At 41.8% G+C, this 24,156-nt stretch overlaps 1 protein-coding gene and 1 long non-coding RNA gene across 3 annotated transcripts in view; both read right to left on the bottom strand.

The window, feature by feature from the left end:
• The window catches only part of LOC131892393 (protein jim lovell-like), a 34,725-nt gene extending 25,494 nt beyond the window's left edge, over positions 1–9,231 (bottom strand). The window contains exon 1 of one of the 2 annotated variants that reach the window (XM_059242245.1): positions 9,091–9,231. The gene's annotated coding sequence lies outside the window, so the exon portion shown is untranslated. Of the gene's footprint in view, positions 1–3,741; positions 3,905–9,090 lie in introns of those variants that run through there. The other variant, XM_059242244.1, reaches the window with a different exon arrangement.
• Positions 9,232–22,601: 13,370 nt separating this feature from the next.
• The window catches only part of LOC131891584 (uncharacterized), a 2,099-nt gene continuing 544 nt past the window's right edge, over positions 22,602–24,156 (bottom strand). The window contains exons 2-3 of the long non-coding RNA XR_009374430.1: positions 24,047–24,111; positions 22,602–23,305 (exon numbers count right to left, since the gene is read on the bottom strand). This is a non-coding gene — a long non-coding RNA (uncharacterized LOC131891584). The remainder of the gene's footprint in view (positions 23,306–24,046; positions 24,112–24,156) is intronic.

Here is a 24,156-nt window from a genome sequence, read left to right as displayed (position 1 = left end):
GAGAGTGATTAAAAATGTGAACTCGCATACTTGAGCACAGGTTGATACCGCATTCTACTCTTCAATTCCTTCTGTTGACACGTTTATCTAAAATATGTTATGTCATTTAATGTCTCTGTCTTTGTGGTCCGTTTCATCAAATTTGGAACATGTTCCATACACTCCGCAAATAGGATGATGTTTAATGCAAAGTCTGCTGGATCTTAAGAAGTGTCAAGTCATGGAGGAGTGTGCCCAAATGTGCTCATCAAACACACGCCCGCGAAATTAAGAGCCATCATGGTATATGGGCGGTTGTGTTCCACGTGAAACTGGCTGAGGTTCCATGGAAAGAGCGAACTACTCCTCTTAAACTCTTCTTCTGTTCTACGGCTCATTGTTCATTTCAGAGGAGTCGGCCACACTCCTTGAAATCCTTGATTGGCGTATTCCAAAGCTTCTCTCATTCAGAGCTCGTGTCCCAATCGGTGAAGGTCTGTGGAACAAGGTGGGACCTAAACGCCTTTGGTCCCAATTTTTAAATCATGTGTGGTTATGAACGACGGACGATCTTGAGGGGAAGCGGGCGGAGGGAGGGAGGGAGGGAGGCAAAAAAAGCGGGTCCATATAATATGGGACTCTAGTTTCCGCTCCTAAAGGGACCTCATTGAGGATGAGGTGGAACCATGTGGTTCGAAGGCTAGGACAGCATGCAAAAGTCCTTGGGGGAATCTTGACGAGGACTCAAAATGGGAATAATTGTTATGACAACAGCATCCCGTCATTAGAAGGAGAGAGGGCCCAAGAAGGCCTTCGACATCGACGCTATCAAAGGGCTCTTAGGCTCTTCGCAATAGGTTAGACGTCGAGATTCAGGGAAATTCGAAGGCGCCTTCGCATTCATTACGAGAATATGGCATGCTTTCCGTGGGGGTGAAATTACCACATGTATTTGCTCTGATTAAACAAGACAGAACCATCGGTCTCTTGACTATGTGTTGTTCCAACTCTTTTAGAGCTCTGTATGCAAGTTGTTCATATTGTTCCCCTTATTGGTTAGCACCATGAAAATGCCCCACGATCGTATGGTTCAAAGAGTGCTTTGCACGGTCTTTGTACTGAGCGGAAGTGGTTATTTCGTCAAATCACATACCTCAGCCACGAAAACAAGTGTGCTTTCGAAAGTCATGTGCCATTAGTGTGAGTTGTGGGGACCATTTGGAACCAAGACCATTTGTCTCTTTCTTGAAAGGCCTCTCTCTCTCTCTCTCTCTTCCTAACCCATATGGTTGGCCAGCAATCCTGGCGTTGCAAATTTTCAATTGAAAATCGGCACTTGAATATTGGCCAAATATTATTAGGGTCCTATTTTTTACGACCAATGGAGTCGGGATTTTCATGTTCCAGAGTAATTATCAGAGATTTGTTGTCGACTACATGGCCTTCTGGTATGCAAAATACTCCACCCTAACAGCATTGTACAAATCCCATGTCCCGGCCAATTCTTCGACTGATTCCATTTCTCCAGTCCCAATTTTTAAGGGTGACGCAGGTAGAAAGTTTGACCTCTATTCATTGAATCGACCATGCGCCAGTAAATATGTTCCAGGCACTAGGAAAGCTTTTTACTTTTACGCGATAGATTGGTGGGGATTTTAGAAGCCTATATGGCTTCTTCTTGGTTGTTTTATGGCACTCCTCAGTTAGTAGCTGTGCTATGTCTTTGGGCGTGATAATTAAAATGACAGCCTGTTCGAAGGCTCGTTATCGAGGGCCATTTTTGTTGACGAGGGAAGCATATAAAATGGTACATTATGAAGTCCCCGTCGTATCATTATGCATATCGCAATCAAACTTGGAATCAAGTCACGTTAATTGCGTTTATACTCCCCAGAGACACCTTTTCCCATTTCAATGAGCAAACAATGGACATGGACGATCTTTTACGATGATTATGGAATAAATATTCAAGTCACTGGGTCTGTCGTTCTGCGCATAGTTGGGATCCACCAAAATCGATTCTTCTGGTCACACTAATGGTTACACATTTGTTTTTTGCCTTCTCACAAAAAATGTCTTCCTTTTTGCGCCAGTATGTGAAATTACGCCAAGGATCGCACAAGATTAAGTGAGCTTTTAAATAATTAATCAGCTTCCCTTTCGATTCCTGGTCACCTCCTTCAGTCGTTGGACAGCCGGCAGCATTTTTTTTTCAGTAACACATGCCGTGTCTCATGCAATATAAGGGTAATTACCAAAATCTGAAGATTGACTGGCCCTTCTTGTCCCCCTATATGGTCACACTTTAATGGTTCCCTACACAACCTAAACCATTGGACATCCGTCTCCAAAGTGTTACTTGTCATGTGGACAATGTAACGATATTCCTGATTACTTCTAATTATCATCCAATGTCCACGAGTCCATTCAGGTCGTGACAATGTTGAGCCCATGTATGTGAGGTTGTTTTTGATTTGATATCAGACAGCTCAAGTTTCATGGCGCTTGTTTTGGTGAAGGTGGTACCAATTGGATCTCGTTCCTTTGTCTCCCAACTGGCTTGTTTGTTCCACCTTCTTCCTTCTTGACCCTATTTACTGAGGCTGCTGCGCCCGACCAAGCCCAGAGGAGTCCATTCTTCACAAGGTGGTGGTGGTTGATATAAAATTCAATCAATATATACACACACACTCACACACCCCGAAGAAGAAAGCCGACCGACCAAGTGTGCGTCCGTTCAGATTTCTACCGACCATTCACCCAATCTGGACAAGAAAATTATGATGACGGATGGTCATTGGCCATGATCCACATGGTCCAATTTTTTTCCACTCCTGGCATGTGATCCAATTAGAGCCAATGTGACCATAATTACAGAATGATCCATTACGGACCTGATATTAGTAATATCCCGGATTAGATCGCATGATTATTAGCGGATGGGTCCGCGGATGGGATTAATATTAAAGGCTGTTTTAACCGATTCCCGAGCGATTCCAAAGATACAAGACCGTTTTTGAAAGCTCAGCATTCGCGTAAAAATTTGCAGTCACCAAATCGAATGGAGGTGATGTGTACATATATATTATACATATGTTAGGCTGAAAGCACCCATTCCGAAAATGCTTGCCAAAATCATGTCTCATATGGTATTTGGCGTTTCTAATTATTCATCAAGTAATGCATATTTTTTTTTATTCTAGGAGATAAACGGTTTCAGATTTTTAGTGGTGTCAAGATGCATAACTTGAACTCTGCTTTGCATTGTGCCTCATCTATATATTTTCAGATACTCAATCGTGCTCTAGAATTTTATTAAAATCATGTTACAAGGTTTTAGTCCTCGAAGATGCGTGACATCAATCTGACTTAAAATTGCGTCTCCATTCCTTCAGTTATTTATCGGTTTTAATAATCACTTATGGAAGATCTTCAATTTGAATTCCTTTTTTTTCAATACCATTTGAGTAAAATAGAGTATTGAAAGAATTAGTTGCAAATATTCACAACGCCAAAAGCGAATGGTCGCACCTTCTCGGTCCAAGCCTTAATATAAGTACATTTTTGCACGCCGTTATTAATGGGGGAAAATAACTTTTTTAAAGTATTGATGAAACCGTCCAAAGCCAAACTCAGACCACACCAAGTGATGTGAGCCAAATTGAATGCAACACTTCAGTCCTATTTCAATTTCAATGTCACTCAATGGTAAAGCTGACACCTGAGGTATAGTTTCAAAAACAAGTTTTTCAAAGAACTCACCCAAGAATGTTCACCAATGTTCCGTGGTCGAGCACCGAATGAAGACCGAGCCACCAAAAGTCCCATATCTACATGGACTCACTCACATGGTGCATGTGAGTGTGTGGGTCTCCCTCCCTCTTTGTAGTACCTTGATTGACCAGTTTCTCTTCCCCATTCCCTGTGGTCCAAAAGTTCTACTCAGGTAGGTAAGTAACCACGAATTGGTCCAGTCCCCTACCGTCTAACTAACAGTGTCCATGTATCTGACCCATGACCAGTATGTGTTGTCGTTCCCGGTATCTGTGGCAACCTCCCGGGTAGTGGAACAAGGTGTGCCAATACATACATGAACGGCCACCACTCTCAAGTCCTGTACCAAGCTAAGCGGGCCCACACCGAGATCCCACCACCCTCCGACGTCAAAGAGGAGGAGGAGGAGGAAGAGGAGTACCTTATGAATGTGTGACGATTAAAGACCATGTCCAAGCAAGACAATACGTGCCACTCGACCCTCTCGTCCGTCACTGGTTAAAACTTCCCCATGGGACTCTCGAACTTCTAGTCATCCAAGGATGATCACAAACTTTAACTGCGGCCAGGATTCCTGGCAGTGCGCCATTTCGCTTTTGGAAGGACCATTATTATGGAGCTGGACAAATCTAAAGAGCTAAAGAGCGTGAATCTGGACTCTGCGATCACCAGGCACACTCACTCACTCGCTCACATACCCATAGCGGTAAGAAAGAGAGGAGGAGGCTCCCCTGGTGGCGTTTGTTGAATGTGTGACCGCTTGCTGGATCAAGCGAACCTACCACGTAGGTAGCAATCAGTGTGCCACTAACGCTACAATTTGGACACACTCACACATACACTGGGTCCGTTGTCGTTGGATCCAGGGAACGAGTGTGGAAAAGTAATCACATGGTCAAAAGTGGAACGTGCATATCAGATGAGCTTAGCGGGCTCCCAAAATTAGTGAGAGATTGGGCACTCAATCTTATTTACAAGGGCATAATAATGGCTGGGATTGCTTCATAATTGGAGGTCGTTGACGGAACATACCTGGAAAATGGGGACAAAATTGGTTTGAGAACTAGAAGATCTCTTGCTCACCACCAGTTCAGTTTAGATACTTGGTCATTTGATGTACATGTATGTCAAAGTAGGCAGTCGTATTTCTTTTTAGGATGTTATAATACAAACATTGTACTGTACTTCAAGCCATTGGCAAGCTGTGTCAAACTTTTGTACAGGAGGACCTAACCTAATGATAGGCTGCATTGCTTGTCCATTCATTAATAGAGTGTCAAACGGCAAGTGGCACTTACAGAGTATTGGCAATCAAATTGCTCACTTGCCAATCGCATTGGCAAACTCCTAATGGTCGGACCCGGGCCAATCAATGTTTTCCTCTCATTAGATTGGAAACTAACACCAACAGACAGACAGACAGGCATAAGCTCTTGCAAGTGGTTGGATTTCATGCCCAGGCTTGGCAAACTTTCATTAAAAGAGCGCGCTCACATCCGCTCATCTATCTCGGCGGGCAATCTCAGTTTTTGTTTTTTTGAAGCAAGCTGGCTTTTGGACACTTAAAAGGGAGAAAACTTTCACCAACCGAGTTTCGCCTCGATCCTCGCCAGAGGGCATTCCAAGTCGTTTGAGTTGGGAGTTGGGAGTGAAAACACGTTATGTCCCCGTGCCACTTTCGATTGTTCATTCTTGATATTTTATTTGGGCGCTTCATGGCTTTTTATGTTTTTTTTGTTCTGTTCTCGTCGCCATTTCGGAAGCAGGAAATGGATATTCTGTTTACTATCATGATATTCCGTCATTAGATAGGTGGACAAAACAATGTCATCATGTCGGAGGCGCCGGGGAAAAAATGGAAAACAACTTTACTGCATTCTTTCATGTCTTTGACGTGATCAGAAAAGTGGATCAACATGCAACACGTGATATACATCGGGCTGGATCTTCGTGTTGTTCCAATCATTCAGGCTCCTAAATTGGAATGAGTCCAGTGGCCCCCACGTTCACACCTATTACACTCTGTTGTCTCGAAATACCCGTTGCCATCAAATCATGAGGCCGCGTTATTTGTATTCCTATTATTACTTTTTTGTGTCGCTCTCATTGCGATCACTCTTCGGCGGTTGTTGTTGCTGCTGCTGATCCTCCTCAAGGTTGTTCCAAGTACAAATACAAACTCTTTCGAGGACAGTCCATAGTCACTCATAAAAGGCACACTTCAAGACACTTCTCCCCAATGAGTTATGCCTTATACAAAGCTTTGGATCCACGTCGATCGACGTGAGACCACCTGGCTAACGAAGGGACATAGATTGCGACACGTGATAGCCCTATCAAACGCAAGATATCACTCACTTATGCACAACCGGCCACTCTCTGAGGTCCGTTCCAAAGGTTCCAAGGAGTAAGTGGAACAACGACGTGCTCACGGTCCACTCATTTGCTCATACACAAAACCCTCTTAGTACTCATAATACACAGGTTTATGGCAGATTGCTTTATGCTAATGAGTCCCGTCCACTCTCCGGAAAAATGAACTGGGCTGCGTAATATGTAAAAGCAATTTTTCTCTCATAGTACAATCGCACGGGGATTTCTTGGAATAGAGTTGAACTTTTGAGGACTGTTTCACTCCTCCAAGTCTAATTGGTTTGCGAGACAAATGTTGTAAACATATGTAAAATATTCGGGGGGAAAAGATAAAAAAAACAAGTCTCTCATTACACTAGCAACATGAGTTGATGTAAACCCCCCCATAAACAAAAAACAGAAAAGGGAGAAATTAAGATCCGTTCGACGAAAATAAGACACGTGTTGCAAAATATTTTAAAACTAACTTTCTTTATGCTTCTTCGTACGCACTCAATCGGGTTTTGGAACAGGTCCCAAGGCCTTAGAACATGAGATCATTAGGCACCGTGGTCGTGTATATAGGCATAAAGTCTCGAATGAAGCTTTCGTTGTCCTGAATGGCGTTTGGGCACGCACACTAACATGGTTTTAATTAGCATGCAGCCTCCAAACGACACAGGGACATTATTATGTCGAGAAAAAGTCAAGTGGTTCAAAATCAATGTTCGAACATTATTGTAAGAGACCCGAGGTTCAATTTGTAAACGACATTGCTATCTTGTTACGGGGTGCTCCCTCAGTCAACTACAGACACATGAATGGCTATTAAGCCGTTTTAGCGGGCATTTTACTACACACGAAAAAGAGCCCCTTTCAAAGTAGACCAAGGAGACAGGGAGAGTAGGCAAGTCCGTCCGTCCGTCAGTCAGTCAGTCAGTCAGTTAGTCAACATGAAGACGATGGCCGAAAAAGAACAAGAACAGCTCACCATGATTGTAAAAAAGATCGAAAAATAAAACGGACACAACGGCATGCAAGTCAATGTGTCTATTTCTCCTTGTGAGAGAACCACTGACATAAAACCAACGACTTTGCGTACTTCCCGTACCTAAACTCCGTCTGTACTTTAAATTTCCCGCCACAGAATGACCCCATTGTTATCCCGTTCATTTGGTCACCGTCCGTTCCGAAAATGGAGATGATCAAAACCCCGGCCAATAAATGGGTTTTAGTCAGTGCGACCATCAGGTTCAGTTCAGTTGATTCATCCTCGCACACACGCACGCTCTCATATATACCTATATATCCAGTGTTCAACTTGACTGGCAAAAGGTCCTATTACCCCGATTTTTTTCAGGGAATCCGCGGGAGACCTATTTTTCAGGTCTCATGTGTTGCTTCAACCACGGCGACATCACATGCCTCACCTTCTTTTTACCTCCTGGCCATGTGATGACCATATATCCACCGACACAGATATTCCTCCCTGCCAAGGCCTAGATATGCCAATTTTAATCTAGGTACTATTCATCACCCACTTGGGAAACTTATCCCAGAGCCGATTGACATTGCCATGATGGGATAATCAAATCTAAAAATCCCTCAAACGATCTTTGGAGGCATTTTTACATCTGTGAATGGATGGAGGCAAGACAGACCTAGTAAAAAACCAGGACAGGCACATCCCATGATCATCAACAAACCAGGGGTTGGTTGTGAAGGGATGATGAGGGCGGCGGGATGCTCTCCTCGAAGTCAAGTGGCTCTTTTTTGGCCAAGGACGTTGCAACGGTTTTCGGTTTCGTTGCTCTCAATTCCAACAACGAACCATGTACCATGTCCAGAATGGTTGTTGGCCGGTATACTGTAGGGATAAGTATATGGCCGCTCAATTGGGCGGGGGGAGATGGAGGACCAAGAGGGGAGTGATTTACTCGTTTATGAATATGATGAGAGCCTACTGGTGTTGGTGCAGTGTTGCAGTCCCACCATGGGTGGTCAGGCATACATTGGAGAGTTGAAATGATTTTTGGCCATTATTGAATTACTTGTAGATCTCTGGCGATTGAGAAGTGACAACAGAGATGAGAATGGAGATAATGGCGGTGGTTGGTTGGATGTCTTGTCTAAATGTCAAGTTTTTTTTACGCGCGCAAGTCAACAACAAACAATCGTACTCGCTCACACGCATGAATCCTCGTGAGGACCATATTCATCATCTCCTCAAATTTGTCGGGACCCAGTTCTGCACGGGGCATTCCGAAATAGCCGAGTGTATCAACAAGAGTTTTAGCGCAGGAATGTTGGTCGTCCTTCTGGAGGGTAGACGATAAAAAAGAGCTTGTTGCTTGCATGCTATTTCCATTCGAGACGAGGGAGAGCCTCTCTCGGGTTGGTCGAATTTGCCCACAGGCAGCTCGTTTCCACACAATAGGGATCCTAAACTCACACATGAGTAAGGTGATATCGGTTACGAAGACCGATATCGCCTTCCAACTTGAACATGTTGCAAAATCAAACCATCGAAATAAGCTAATAGATAAATAAATAAATAAATAAATAATAGATCTATTGGATCCCGATTAGAGAGCCAGCTTGATTGACGATCCACTACAATGAAGTAGACACATCATTCATGTCCGATCGTAGTGGTAACAGGTACGTGGTAGGTAGTGTGTACTAAAGGATATCCAGCTTTGAGAAGGTGGTGGTGGGAACCTCAAGATGTTCTTCTCATGAAGGAGCCAACTTTCAACAGTCTACATGAATGTGTGCGAGGTTCAACCAACCAACCAACCACCCAACCAACCAATCAAGCAAGCAGCCAACCAACTGCCACATACATACGAGCACACAGGCGCAGCACACTCACACTCACACACAAGAGCACAACCATTGCATTCCAAGACAGCGGCGAGAAGGAAAAAACTTTCACCTCGGGACAATAAAACCATCAACCCGGTTGCGTGAAGAAACTCTTACCTGTTTCTCAAGATCCGATGCTCATTTGCGTATTAAGGCATGTATAGTTTATAGCAAGTGTTGAGCAGTATGAAGCGAGATCGTTGCTAACGAATGGACGAACGAACGAAGAGAGTCACCTCGTTATGTATGCACTTCACAAGTGGAAACAGTTCTTGTTCTTTTCCCAGCTCCAAAAGACACACTTGAAACACGGAGGCAGAAATGTGAAAGAAACTACTTTGGGGAAAAGCGAGAGTGAGTGAGATCTTCGCAACCACACTTCCCAAAGGTGACTGAAGAAGAAGAATCTCAAGCAGAGGAGAGGCTGGTGAATCACTCTCTCCTCAGGCCGAACTCACCTGTGTTCCCGACTTTGTAAGTGTGTGTGGATGAGTGAGTGTGTGTGGATGGTTGTGAGCCTCAGTGAGGAGGAGCCCTCTCAACGATATGTAGCTACTAGCTCCCCCCACCTCCACAGGTGAGTAGCAAGTCCTCTCCGACCGTCTCCGTCCGTCTGCCCGCAACTTTATACCAACGCAACGTGTATGTCTTTACTTGAACCTACAGACGCAGCCCCAGTTACCGTATAAACCCTTAAGCTCAACTTCCTAAACTTTCATACTCTATTAACGCACATGTAGTAGAAAACATTAGCTCATCTAAATTTATTCCTTCTCTACACAGAGGCGACGGCTTTGTTGACATCGAAGACAAAACAAAATAGAGCGGGAAATTTGAATCCGACCGACGACCCCTTCTTGCAACAAGTGAATGCAAATTCCCCTTCCTTTAAAGGGATAAGTTTTTGGTAAAATGACTTGAAGAAGCACTTATTTGGGATTTTTCGGGGCCTGGATGAGGGGTGTTACTCTTTGTTACTCTTTGGGCAGCCGCGTCTGGAGAAAGTTGGAAGTTGGAAGCTGGAAGTTGCCCCCAAAGATACGATCGTCGAGGGATTCAACGCGTAATGAGCGTGCATCGCAAGAGCCGAAATATGCCGCGAAGGGAGGAATGTGTAATGAAAATTGCCGAGAAATAGGAAAAAAAAACTTGATGGTGCTGGGGAACATCACTTGTCCAACAGCTGATGTATCCATCTCGGATTTTTTTTGTTTCACTCTGAAAGTTGCCAAACAATAGTCGCATTAAATTGGGAAGGCATACTTTCACTCGGGACTGATGATGATTGTTTCAAAGCCTCAGACCACAACTTACTTACCGCTTACTCTCAAGCCCTGGATGAGGGAGCAGGTCCACACCAGATTACCACTGACAACCATTCGTTTCCGATCCAGAGGGAATGCGCCTGAGATCGCCACAAGTGGACGTGCGAGGACAAAACCCTGTCTCGAGTTCAATGGACCAAGAAATACCTTCTCATTGATGGCATAAAGCATGACACTCGAGAAAGGAAAAAAAAAATTATACACATCCATGTTGCAAAAGAGTCACAACTTTCATATGTTGTCTTTTGACGAAGGCGGATGTACGGTACAGCAGAGTCACAACTTTCATATGTTGTCTTTTGACGGGGAATGTGTGTGTGTGTGTGTGCAATTTATTGGAGACACAGCAACTGGTACGTGTATGTACCTGCTGCCATCTACCACGTTCTCTGGTGAGGGCGGCCTACCTACATAGTGTAGGTCGAATGTGTGTCCTGACGATCAGCGATAGTTCAATGACTTTTGCTCTTTCCTCCTTGGCAGTATGGGTTGGTGGGTTGATTGTTCCCTCTTCCTCCACCATCCTCGGGGCTTTGGGCCGATCTTCCAAACGTCCAACTTTCTCCTCGACGTTTTCTTCTCATCTTTTTCGAGCACCCACTCTCAATCGGAGATCGGAAGAAGGAGAGAGGAAGCGACCCCTAGGTTCAAATGGCGGCCAACAACGCGATTTCGGCGATTAATATGAGAACTTTGAGAAAGTACTACTCCTTCCTTTGTCTTGGAGCCATGTCCAGGGACAAACGATCCCCTTGTGTCGCCAAAGACGGATCTATGGTTGGTTTGAGAAGATCGTCGGTGTGTTCCCCTACATGATATGGACGTACGACAACCAGGAGCTTAGGGATGATAAAGGAAAATTGGCCACAGATTCTTTGGATCAGTTCCGTTTCATTCCTTAGACAGCTTTTTTTAAGCCTTCAAATTTCAAATGAGGTTTTTATAGAGTCCAATCTTGGAACATTTATTTCAGCTTGTTGTTTATGAGTATTTCATTATCTTCGTAGGATGTAAAGTTGGGGTGATTTGTTTATTGAATCGAACACTTAAAAGTCCCCTTTTTCTCATTTAGCTAATAATTTCGAAAAGGGATGTGCTTTACGAATGTGAAGTATGATAAAAAGGAATGATCAGAAAACATGTTTCGGAAATAGAAGAGGGTCGACCGATATCCAAAACCCACCCGGTACACGTTTGTCTTCCTTGGTAATCCTTGGGGGTCTCTTCTGTTAAGTGAGCGAGTGAGTGAGTGAGTGAGTGGGTGAGTGTCTCTCTGTTGCCTTCCAAACTGACAAAGGAAGAGAAGATTCCTGGTGGAGGATCGTGGAAGCGTTGGCACAGAAACCGTTCACTTTCACTACTCAACATTGGCGTCGAGGAGCTCGCTCCAGCACCACCATGGACGACCAACCATCTCCATCGACAATAGCTCCTTCCCAGACAGTGTAGCAGTGTGTGAGGGAGGGAGTGAGTGAGTGCCTTGTGGAGCTCCACCGCCAAGATAACTTGTACGTAGGTAGTAGGTACGTACGACCATAGGTACGCACCATGATATTGAGGATTGAGCAGCGCTCCGCTTCCAAGATGGTGCCCGGCTTTGTCTCTGCTATTTACGGCACCATCATCAGCCTCCATTACAGGATACTTTTATAGATGAACACCAAAGCCAAGAGAGCGGGAGAAAACACACTCACAACACAAAAATCTTGTACCGGTAGCTCGAAAAGTTTGTCGTTGGGGAGAGATATATTCTCCAATGTTGACCCATAAAACGGAGAGCCCAATGAAATGAAAACTGCCCGATTTGATACGTGCCTGTTTGTCACTGTGAGTGTTGTGGCCTCTGGGACACAATATAACCCGTTAAGGGATGGATAAGATGATCACGTTCCCTTCAGTTAACGTTCAGAATCAGTCAGAGGATCAATGTATATAGCTTAAAAAGATAATAAACCTTTAAGTTAAAGCAACACTTCTGATCAGAGGTGGGCATCTTGCATGAAGTAGTTAACGCCATCAAATCTTTGGCTGCAAATCGAAAAACGATTGAAACGTTCAATACCTATTTGTCTTAGAATTGAATATAGGTAGAAAAGCCAAGCCACTCGTACGAGGCCATTCGAACTTATGCTCCGCTTCTTTGGATAAAAGTTATAAGACAAGGAACAAGAATTGAAATCACTGACAAATATGCTGCAATGGCATCGCAGAACTATCATAAGTGTTCAGGTGTTGCGCTAGGGTTGTGTATTGACAATTTTGCAACATCACCACTTAGATACGTTTTTCACATTTAACAACGAACAAGAAATATGAACGGTTAAGGTATCAAATCCGTGACGCAACCATTCTAGCCGGTTAGCACCAAACAATATTATTGAACGATGCCCATCTTTGATTTTGAAATCACTGAAACCAAATCCATCGTGAGTGTTGTTGTCCCTCGTGGCAGACATGGAATATATTCCCAACAACAGGCACCCTAGTGAAGTGAAAGTTTTCAGTTCGATCATCATTGTCGTTGACGACGTTGCTCCTAGTTGGCCCAACCAACCAACCAACCAACTAACCATCCACCGTCCACCTCAGCAACCATGGGATCCTCTGTATGTAGTAGTACCATCGACCATTGACGACCATCCATTGAGGAGCAAAGAGCAACAAAGCCACGCTATACATAGCAACTGAAAAGGATTTCTCTGCACGTTCTCACCACCATCCCCACCACTGCCATATTCAACGAGTGAGTATGGAGTGCGTGCACAAATCCGAGTTTTGAGAAAGAAAGAAAGAAAGGAAAAAAAGGTGAAGCCTGAAAGTCGGGAATGAAATATGGGAAGTCTTAAAGAGGCTTTTAAACAGCAATGATCCGATCTGGTTTCCTGGGTAATTCGATTCTCATTACGCGGATCATGCTTGAGGCGCACTTGACCCGTCGAATTGGGATCACATGCAGGGATGCTGGAGAGAGATTTCAATGCCAAGGAGAGAGATGGAGAAGTAATTCTAAACGTGATGCAACCTCAATTCATGACCAGGACGAAAATGAAATCAATCGCACCATTTATTGGTTCATTTCCAGAATGATTTATTGGTAAGCATTCACTAGTCAAATGAGGAGTAATCAAGATTTCGTTTCGCCAAGGTTAGTAAGGATTTTTATGTTATATCAACCGAATGAAGACTATCAAAATTATGCGTAAAAATGCAGCTTCAAAGGGGTCACCTAAGCACTCAAAGGATTTTTTTAACCTTATTATTCTCTAACATCATTTTTAGGTGGAGTATGAAATTTTAAGTCACCAAAACTCTGCAAAATATTTCTTTTCCGAATATCCACAAAAAATGTTGTTCTGCTGTTCAAAAAAGAGCTAAGCCATTTTAAAGAGGACTCAGTGATAATATTGATTGCTCAATTATGCGACTTTTGAAACAAGGAAAATGTTAGTTGGGTCAACATTATTTCGGTGTTGTTTTGTTACTCAAAGCAAATTGTAAGTATCAATACAACTGTGGTCCAATTCTTCTAATGCCATATTTGATATAAATCCTTTACATACTTCAATAAACATCTGAACACGTGCAATGAACATAAAAGTGGTTAGCTATTTACAAACCATGCTGAAGGTTGTTTACAACCTGGCCTTTTTTAGTGACTGGAATGTTTTTTGACCTTCAATGATTATATGAAGACTAACTTTTAACGAAAGTGAATAAATTTTAAAGTGAAGCTTGAAAAAAAAAATCATGTGCCATCCAAAGCAGAAATATGACAATTACATTCATGATCATTATAAAAACAGTCCCCAAACTTTGATGATCCAATATCAAAAGCATACATGATTTGTGACCACTTGCAACAAAAATATGTTTGAAGCGTCTTGGCTGTTTATTTTCTAAGAATTTCTATCATTCAAATTATGGAAGACAACCATCAGTAACCCAGTGACACCTTCAGCAATATTTTTGACTCGGGTGAAGTTCTAATGGTGTTTCCGAGTCAACCAGTTTCCCTCCCAAGTCACAAAACGAGGTCAAAAAAAGGTGTGCTTGAGCAACAAAAAATATGCTTCAGTTACACTTAGCTGCTTTCGTCTTTTTCATTCATTGTGAGACGAAGCTTCAGGAATCGAATATGTGTAGTGTAGCAACACCCAAGAGTATCCATCATTGAATAACTATATTCAAGCTTGATCCCAACTTCTGCCTATTGAAAGGCCATCCAATGAAGTGCCGAGACGTGGATTGTTGCGAAACTCGACCACGGATTCTCTGCTAGCTAGTCGCTATGCTGTCAGTTTGATTTAATCAACAGATACCCTCGAGTCCATGGAGTACGAGATTCTGTAGCTAGCGCATACTACATAGAAGTGAAACGCTCTCGGTTCATGCTACACACACTCAGAGAAGAGACCCATCTTTCTCGCTTCAAGTGGGTCTTTTCGTGCTCTGACATGTGTGGAAAGTGAAAGGACCCTCGTGGAAGTCATATGTACGTACGTGTGTGAGTGTGTATGTACTTCCTTGGCCCAAGGAGCAAGTGTACTCACACGCATGTGGTGGAGATGGTTGGCTATTCCTCGGGATAGTCCTAAACGAGTGGTTGGTTGGTTGGTTGGTTGGTGACTGGTTTTCACGACGTGCATGCAATTTCCACTCCTGGAAACGTTGGCATCGTCGAGAAACGAACCCACCAACCATCTAACAATGTGTCGGTCGGGTTTTGAGCAAGACTCACTTTTCATCTCAGATCAGGAATCGGGGAGTTACTCTCGTTTCCCTCCGGTCCAAATCATGATATGAGGAATAACTCGGCATTTTAATTTCAAGGCATCTGCTAATATGCTGCATCAATGCATTGTTTGACAGTTGTTCAGTTTTAACAACGTTTTAAGGTATTTTCCCAAATTCTAGTAATTAGTTCATAAGAGCCTGGGTCTAATTCAAGTTGAAAGAGATTCGATAAAAATGTTGCATATATGGCTAAATCTATTGTTTCATCATTTGATGCCCCACATTAAGGCTCTTATCGAGGCACTAGCTGTCTGAGGAGGAAAAATAGCGTTATCACGATTCGAAATTCTCTGGTTTTTCTGGAAACAAAATGGATAGGACTCTTTGGTCAATTTTCATGCAACAAGTTTTATGTGGCCAAGGGTTTCTGGTGGATTTGTGTGAAACTTGTTCATCTGTGAGGTAATATTTTGATCTCGACACAAAGCGTCGTTTCGCAAGGATCATTCTAACTTTTGGCCGCCAGATTTAGAAGAACTAACTCATTGGGCGCTATAATAGGCTGCTTTATCTTGGTTATAACGGAATTGTTGAGGGGTAGTAAGTGGGGCCTAGTGGTGAGGAAGGCATGATGAAAGTGTCGGGTTCGATAGATCTTATGGCTGATGGTCGGATTGATCTTGCCTTGGCATTGGTTTGAGACGAGGTGCAGCATTGATTGCTCCGCGGCCCACTACATATGTAGTACATGCTCTACACGGTGGGACAAACCGAGTTTTGCAAAAAAACAAAAATTAAACCCATTTGTCAGGGCACTTTTGGAACAGAGAAGACCAAGGGAAGCAAGTTTGTTTTTGACGACCTTTTCATGTACAGTTCAAAGAAATAAGAAATTTGCCAGAACGAAATTGCAACCCTACATACAGGCATTTTTTTTAAATCAAAAGATCATTAGAAAAAAGTGTTCTTTTGGTGACTTATTTGCATACAGTTAAAATAAGTTCACACTATTTTTCTGGAAACACTTTTTCTTCTTCATTTTGTTAGTTTGAAAAGTATTTTACCCAATACTAATTGCTCAAAATTGGTTTGAAAGGTCCAAGCAGAAAGGCAATTACAATGCCTTGAACGTTTCACTAATGAACTGGTTAATCAACCTTTGATAATTTGAAGGCAATTTGCCTAGAGATACAAGATACCAAGAAGTATCAAAAGATGTAAAAACTATGTTATGAACTATACAATACACCTTTTTGAATTACGTACACATGAATATGTCAGGCAAAACAAACTTGTTTCTTCCGGTCTCTTAAATTCAAAAAGTGCCCCTGTATACGATCAATATTTCGTTTATCTCACCGTGTGTATGTAGTGAACGACAATGCTTTAGGCTTATCGCCCTACAGTTCGGCCCACTCAAGTAAGTCTCGGCCGAAGAAGCAATAACAAATGAGGTTGCGAAATTATCTATAAGAAAGAAGCCTACCTTCCAACAACGTGATTGCCATACACAATCACACGGGCAATAGTTCTTGGCCATTGGATAAAAACAATATGCAAGTAATTGGGCAAAAAGAATTTACAACCCCAGGAACATGATATCTTATTAAATCAAAGGACATTGTTCAAATCATTTTACCCAAGTTATTTGCCTTTTTCAGCGTACAGGTTCAAATCGCTTATCCATGGCGACACTACGAGATAGCTTTTTACCAACATCCTTTGAAACCGTCCACTTTACCAACATACACTTTTTAGAATTGTTTAGACCCTCCAAACACGGTAGTTGCCCTCAAAAATGTTTTCGCCAACATAAACACCATGAACATAATTTTTCCATAAAACGCCAAGTTCTCTGTAGGACTCTTGACAGGAGTGGGATGTGAACCCACGACTGACGCTACAACCTTATCGCCCTTTCACGGGCCAACAACTTCATTCTTGATCTAAAAAAAGAGGCTCAGAGAAAATGCAAAAAACATCCATTTTTATCCTCTCCAAGGAAACGAAATCCAATGCACTCATCTCTTGTTCATCTTATCATCCAGAGGACAATCCCCGATCATGTATGGCTGCTGCTTCAAAGGTTCCCTCTACGATCTCGTCTTGAGTCGTTTCAGTTTCATTGCTCGCAGAGAAATTGCGTCACTGTCGGTCGATAAGACGACGTTGGAAGCGAAAGAAAACGAGGATCGACGACCGACGAAACGAAGACGTCGTCGATCCTCAGGCTTGCAACTGACGCACTAACCAACCAACCAACCAACCAACTATTTCCCCAGCTCACTGGTTTGTCCATGTATGTACGATGTGTGCGTGTAGTATGTGGATGGGAGTCACGACTCACACTCACAGGTCTCTCTCCTGATGTGAATGAACTCTAGAAGAAAGTGTTTTTCTCGTGTTCTGGGCAGGACAGCCATTCAACACGAAGAAGGTCTGGTTTCTTGGTTCCCTCTGGCTCGTGATCAAGCCAAACCGGTGCCACTACCGACTTCCTTGGGCATGTAGGCATACACACAATCATAGGGATTGCCACATGGGAACCATGTCTTTGTTGGTTGGCCAGGAAATCCTTCAATCAGGCCCAGCAAACGCTAGATAGCTACTCGTTCATAGCTCGGTTCTCAGTTCTCACATATGTGTGCATGTGTTTTTGTTCCAGTACGCATACCTGGTTGGCAGGGCGCACTTTGTAATAAAACAAAAAATCATAGCCACGCTCCCCTATCCTGATTGTTAAGGACATCTTGCGTTTTTATATCAAACATTTATATCTTGCTAAACATACTGAACTTTGCATGTTGGCAAGAGTTTTTTTCTCTTAGCCAACAACACTTTAACAAACGTAGTCAAAATGTAACCGAACAGTTTTTGGGCCTATCAAACTTGTTGTTCAAAAAAACCTATACGTCAAAAATGGATTGGGTTGAGAGATTCGACAAAGTGTGAGAAATGCTAAGAGCGCAACCAAAGCATTGACCTTAACAAAACCTAGTCAACTTGGGTTGCTCCAGAATCACTTCATAAGCTGCGCTATTTTCTCTGATTATGGTCTGGAAGTGGGTAGAGCATTTTTAATTAACTTTCAATCGGCAACAAGAGAAAGTTGCTTGGATCGGCAAATTCACAAACTTGAATGGAATTCAAGTGTACCCTTAATGAATTGGCTCACTCGCCAGTCCAAAAACAACAGGCCATCAAAACATACCCAGCCATATCCTCAAACGACTCCTCATCCATCTTCAAGTCATTACTCAATAATTGCCTGGCCTCAACCCAAAAATGTGTTGTGCTTTTTCCGAGGAAAACAATTTCTCGATTGAAGACCGCAAAACGCGCCTCAATTATATTCCCTCGTGAGGTAAACAACGCTCATGGCTCAGTGAAGCACGGACTGAAAAGCGAGTTGCGAGTTGTAGAAGGATCCACGGAGCACCGCTCTCTCACCATCGTACTTACTCATCATGGATATGGTCATCCATCCAGGTATACTGATTTCAATCCATCCTGGTTGAGTATGGCGCTCACCTACCCACTGGCTGACTGACTGACTGACTGACTGACTGACTGACGACTACTACTATCTAGAGATATTGTTTGTCTCCATCCAGACAAAAGATCCTCCAGCCAACAAGAGAGAAACAGAGAAAATGACTTTGATCTGGCTTGGTAATACCCTACCCTCCCGTGCGAACTACCTCCTGCTCCATGTAACATGTTCCCTAACCAACACTGTAGTTTTATACAAGAAAAAGGATAGTTTTATTTTCTCTGCATCAAAAAATGTATTGCTATTTGATTGTCAAGCAGTTGGTGAAAGATCTTCACGTGTACCACATTATCAATCTGTTTTTTTTTCATGTATCTTTAATAGGGTACTTATCCCTAAAAATTGCCATTAAAGCCATGTTTTACACAACCAGTTGAAAGTTGCTTAATCAAGTAGAGTGTGACTGAAAACGGATAATTTCAGAAAGGTTGTTCAAAAAACGAATTATGGTTCGAAAATGGTCACTTTTCGAACACAGAAAATACCAAAATACCTGTTCTTCTAAGAACTGAATGTAGACTAAGCGAGAACTGGCGATAGCAGGCCCATGCACTTTCTCTCAGTGGATCGGTAATCCAAGCATTTAAATCTGCGAAAACATTGTCTGCGCATCAACACATCATTGTTTGTCTGGCTTGAAACCAAGATTCCAAGAATTGAAAAGCCAAGCTAGCAGTCAAGCAACCAATCAAGGAATCAAGCACAGGTGCCGCCGCCGCCTTAGCAACCAATTCACGTTCTGATTCTCCCATCCCTGCTTTACCCACGGAGCCAAAGTGCTATCCCTCACAAAAGAGGAAGGCTTGATGTTGAAAAATGAAGTTGCCGATTTGCAATCCCATACTTGATCATATTAGAAGACAAATCTGCCTTTTGTTTCAGTCTACTTACTATTGATATGGTATCTACGGCATTTGCAGGACTTTAGCTATTCCACAATGAAAAGGAACGGATTATAGTTACCCAGTCATTTCTTGCACGCAAATTGATATTTTTTTAATGGTCTGTACGATCAATTTGAACAAATTTTTGCAAAAATTGTGTTTCATTGTGCCATCTCCAACGAAAATTAATTCCCTTTTCACAACTTAATCATGCGAGAGAAAAAAAACCGCATTTTTCACAAAATATCCGCGAAACAAAACCAAACTCATATTTGCAACCTATTTTTTTTTTTTAGCTCGTTGATAAATAGTAGGAGCTAGAGACTAAAGTTAGTCTCCAATGGACTTCTGCAAATACTAAGGGGAATCAAAAATTCAGCCGAAGAAACAGGTGCTCGAGTGGTCCATTATTAAACCAAGGCATCATGCCGTTTCATGAAATATTGATACAAGTTGAAAATAAGCTACGGAAAGCAAAACTGAAAACTTAACGACAATGAAGATTTCCTTCGAAACCTTGATTTGTACTTACGAGACCAATCAGGTCCACAGGATGTACTGCAGTTAGATGTACGTCAATAGTTTAACATACGATTAATCATTATTTGACCAACCTTGTAACCAAGTGACTAGCCTTCAAGCGGCTCAAAAAAAAGAACAATAGTCAGCTGAGATTGAGAACATAGCTTACTCCCAATGCTTCAGTGATAGATTTGTTCGATCCCTGCTCGACAACAAAATACATCACCACCATGTTTTCTGATTTCAAGACCCATTGTCACACTAAAAACTTTGGCTTCCGCCAACTAGCGCCCTCTGCATTAACACCAAAACAAGACCTGTTTAATGTTCAAACGACTATCAAATTGTACCCTACAGATGTTAAACTTTCCTTTAAAGTCAGCTGACATTGTGGCATACGGAATTCAAGAAATCTAACTTAACCTATTAACGGACTTCTAGAGATGTGGATTGCGACCACCGGAAGCCAAAATTTCCTATCTCCTATACCATTCATCTTATTCCAAATAAGCACTTCATACAAGACGACCACAAGGGCTTATTGGAAATATGAACTGGGCCAAATTTGAGCACAAACCTTTGCTTAGGGAGCTCAGAAGACATGCACAAAGTTAGGTAGTAAACAATGCCTAAAATGCGAATTTTCGGTCTGCTCTTGGTCAGCTACATAAGCTATTGACAACATAACTTTGAAACGATCCATTTTACAAGTAATTGCTTTGAAAATGACCTACCTTTAATTCAAGAGATTTACGTTTGTCATTTTATTACTTTAACTCGAAAAATGGCTCAGAGTTGCTATGACCAAGAGCAGGCCGATTTGACGGGAAGCTCGTTCGCAGTCCATACTTCTAGAAGTCCGTGACATAACCAACCTAATGCCTCGCACTATTTTTTGAATGGATTCTTATCCCTTGGGGTCCATGATCCAAGAACTTTTAGCTCTGCAAGGCTCAGATGGAAGAGAATAAAAAGAAAATACCAAACCATAAAGAAAATGACGTAATATTGACAAAACGAACACGTCCGATGTGGTAAACTAAGAGACGTTCCTTTACTGTATAGGGACATTGATCCAGGAAAGGAAGATGATCTCGCCATTAAATTTTGAGAGGGCGCTCGTTCATACGAAGCTTAATAGTGCATTGTCAAGGCATTGAATCAAAGTTCCAATTGATTTTTTCATGAAAGGAATGGTTCATGTAGTATTTCAATGAAATCAATTGTCACCGTTTTACTCAAAAACATGTCTAAAAATTACTCTTAAGCGGAAAAAAACTGTTTTTGGACGTTATTTTCTTTCGCTGGAGTTTTGTAATTTAAAAAAAAACCTTTTTGAAACCATAGAAAACTTGTCTGTTTGATATCGCGCGTTGCATCTTACTTTTTATTAGAACCTCTACTACATTGAAAAGTACCCCAGTGACCTCCCAAAAATTTGTGCTGACGTCATCAGACAGCTGCTACTAACAGTGGCGATTTACTTATAAAAAGAGATGCTTACATCCATAATCAGACACAAGCGACAAATACCATTCAAAATATCATTTCAAAGCAATAACTTTCAAAGTCATTTGTTGCCTTATTTAGACCCCGTCAGCACTCCAGAGTAGATTTTGGTCGAACTGAGCGAGGCATTATCAGCTTATTTCACGTATTCGCTCAATTTGGAACTACACGTCTTATCGAAACATTGCTATTTCTATCCACTCAAAAATGGGGTACTTCCCATATACGTTTCACAAATATTTTTAGGCACTCGAGTATTGAAAATCCTATCATCTAGTTGTGCATTGGCCTTGTAAGTGGATCTATGAGTATTTATTTGTTTCGTGAACCACGTGCCAACTCATGTAAAAAGAATGAATTCCCCTCTTCAACTTGCCAAAGACAATCGGTGTACCATATTTTCAGTTTAGAGGCACTTAACAAAGCATGTGTCGTTTATGAAGCACGAAAACATGACAGAACTTGTTAGTGAATGATACTTGAGTCCACTCACAGGTCTTTGCTACTAAATTTGGCTCTAAACCCCACTTAACGGCTTCGTTTGATCAACTTTAGGGTCTCCTTTACTCATAGGGAATTAGTGAATTGATGTGATGTGCCTAAGCGAAAGAACAATACCTACATATCAAGTTCTGAAGAGTAAATTCTTGTGTTGAACACCAAATGTCCTTTTGTATTTTGATCAAGCGACCATAAAGCTCTTGCTCAATTAATACTAAACAGTATATGTGTGAATACGTGTTCAGAATTTGAAAACAAGAGTGTGGGAGGTAGAATTGCTTCTTCTTTCTCGTTCTGGTTCTACAAAGGCACACAATTAAGTCATAGTTTCATGCATTTACAAGCTTATTTCTAGAATCACGAAACTAAATTCGTCTGTCAAAGTCCAATCCCATCGCATGCACAATATGAACTTAAAGCGCTGATCAGGAGGACCCAATAAGGACCCTTATTTCCAACGTCAGACAGCCCAAACAAAACGGGAAGAGGCACGTTAGATTGCTAAATAAACTACTAGTGTCATGCCTTAAAAGCGATTATGTGATCCAAGTCAGTAATCATACATAAGATTTTGATAGAATTAGCCAAAAAACGCATTAATTAAAAACACAAAGTGCATTATTATTCAATAAAGAGGAATCGGCCTAATCGGCCCTTTATCTGGCCGAGGCTGTCTCACAAAGCGCTCTCTGAAGTGCGGATTATAAACCATATTTCGTGCAGCGTAATAGGGCTATTATGTACATGATTTTGTGAGGATTCATGCTTAATGCAAGTTATTTTGAATTTGTTAGGCGGATGGCGGTAAGTGAGAGGGTACGGCGTGTTTTAATTACATTATTTTACGTTGCATTATAGTGGTAAGTGTTTTTTTAAGAGAGGGGGTGTATTGTTTTCGAATTTTCAGAACAAAACTGAATCATGATTGAGTAACTCAATTGGAAATATGAAAAACACAACGGAAGTTCTGTTTCGGACAGAAAATGATCACAAAACTATGGGTGACGGAAGCATCATGTTTGCGAAGGGGCTCAATAAATTGACGATTTAACGGCACGTTCAGCACATCAGGCATTGAGTCTAACTCCATCACCGTCACAAATACCGTCACCATTTTGTTATCCAATAGCGTCACTTTGAGACTATTTTCGATTGATGTGCACTGTTTCCCGTAAATGCTCGCCAATTTTTGGCAGACAACGTCTTTAAAATTGATTTCGCCTTGGTTGGTGGGCTCAATTTCGTTAAGGATGTCAGCAGTCAGATTCATGAGTTGTGAGCGGAATTCCTCTACAATCACTATTCTGCAAAACGATAGAGAGTGGCAAGGCAATGATAAGAAGAAGTGTGCCAAAAGAAAAGGAAAAAAGGGAAGTACTTAGGATATAAATTGGCCGAAATCGACCCCTTCAAGGAGGAATTAGTAAAACAAGGATATTGATAAAGGACGGATTAGAAAGTTTTTCACATATTTTGATGGCTTTGCTAAATTAACCATTTTCCTGACATTTTGTTCAAACGTCTCTTTTTCCTCCATTTGGACCTGGAAACCCACTTTTTCACAGGACAGCATAATGATACGATTTCAAGGAAAATTGAGTCTGCTCATTGCTTACAAAACAAACAAAAAAAATCGGTAAACATGTGAAGTTAAAAGCAAGACTGCAAACTTTGCAAATACTTTCAAGATGAAGTTTAGTGTTGGAAAAATGACATTATTTCAGTGTTGCGGGTAGCCTTGATAGATAAAAACAAAGATTGAAACATGTAGTCGAATAGCTCTAGATTTGCAGAGGAGAAAACATTTTTTTATTAACAAAAGTGTGTTATCACATTTCACTCTTTGCAAAAATAACCATAATCTGCATCAAAATATTGTTCATTTTTTTACTGTTTTCAAAGCTTTTTTGCCAATTCCTTCATTTTTTATCGTTATTTTGATCACGCAGCATTGCCGCTATATGACGCAAAAAATCTCGTTTAAATCCACCCACTATTTTTTTCCAAATTGTATCCTAATATTGCGAACATTCTGCAAGACTTACTGGTAATTTTGTTGCCTTGTTGCGACATCCATGTTGAAGTAGTTTTATAGTTGGTAGATACGTGGCTGTAAGGTAAAGATATGATTCAGTTTTGCATAATTCAACGTCAT

Source organism: Tigriopus californicus, chromosome 12, assembly GCF_007210705.1.
Source record: "Tigriopus californicus strain San Diego chromosome 12, Tcal_SD_v2.1, whole genome shotgun sequence".
In the NCBI taxonomy this organism is placed as follows: Eukaryota; Metazoa; Arthropoda; class Copepoda; order Harpacticoida; family Harpacticidae; genus Tigriopus; species Tigriopus californicus.
The sequence above is the reverse complement of the archived record's forward strand: the minus strand, read 5'-3'. Positions and strand labels throughout refer to the sequence as shown.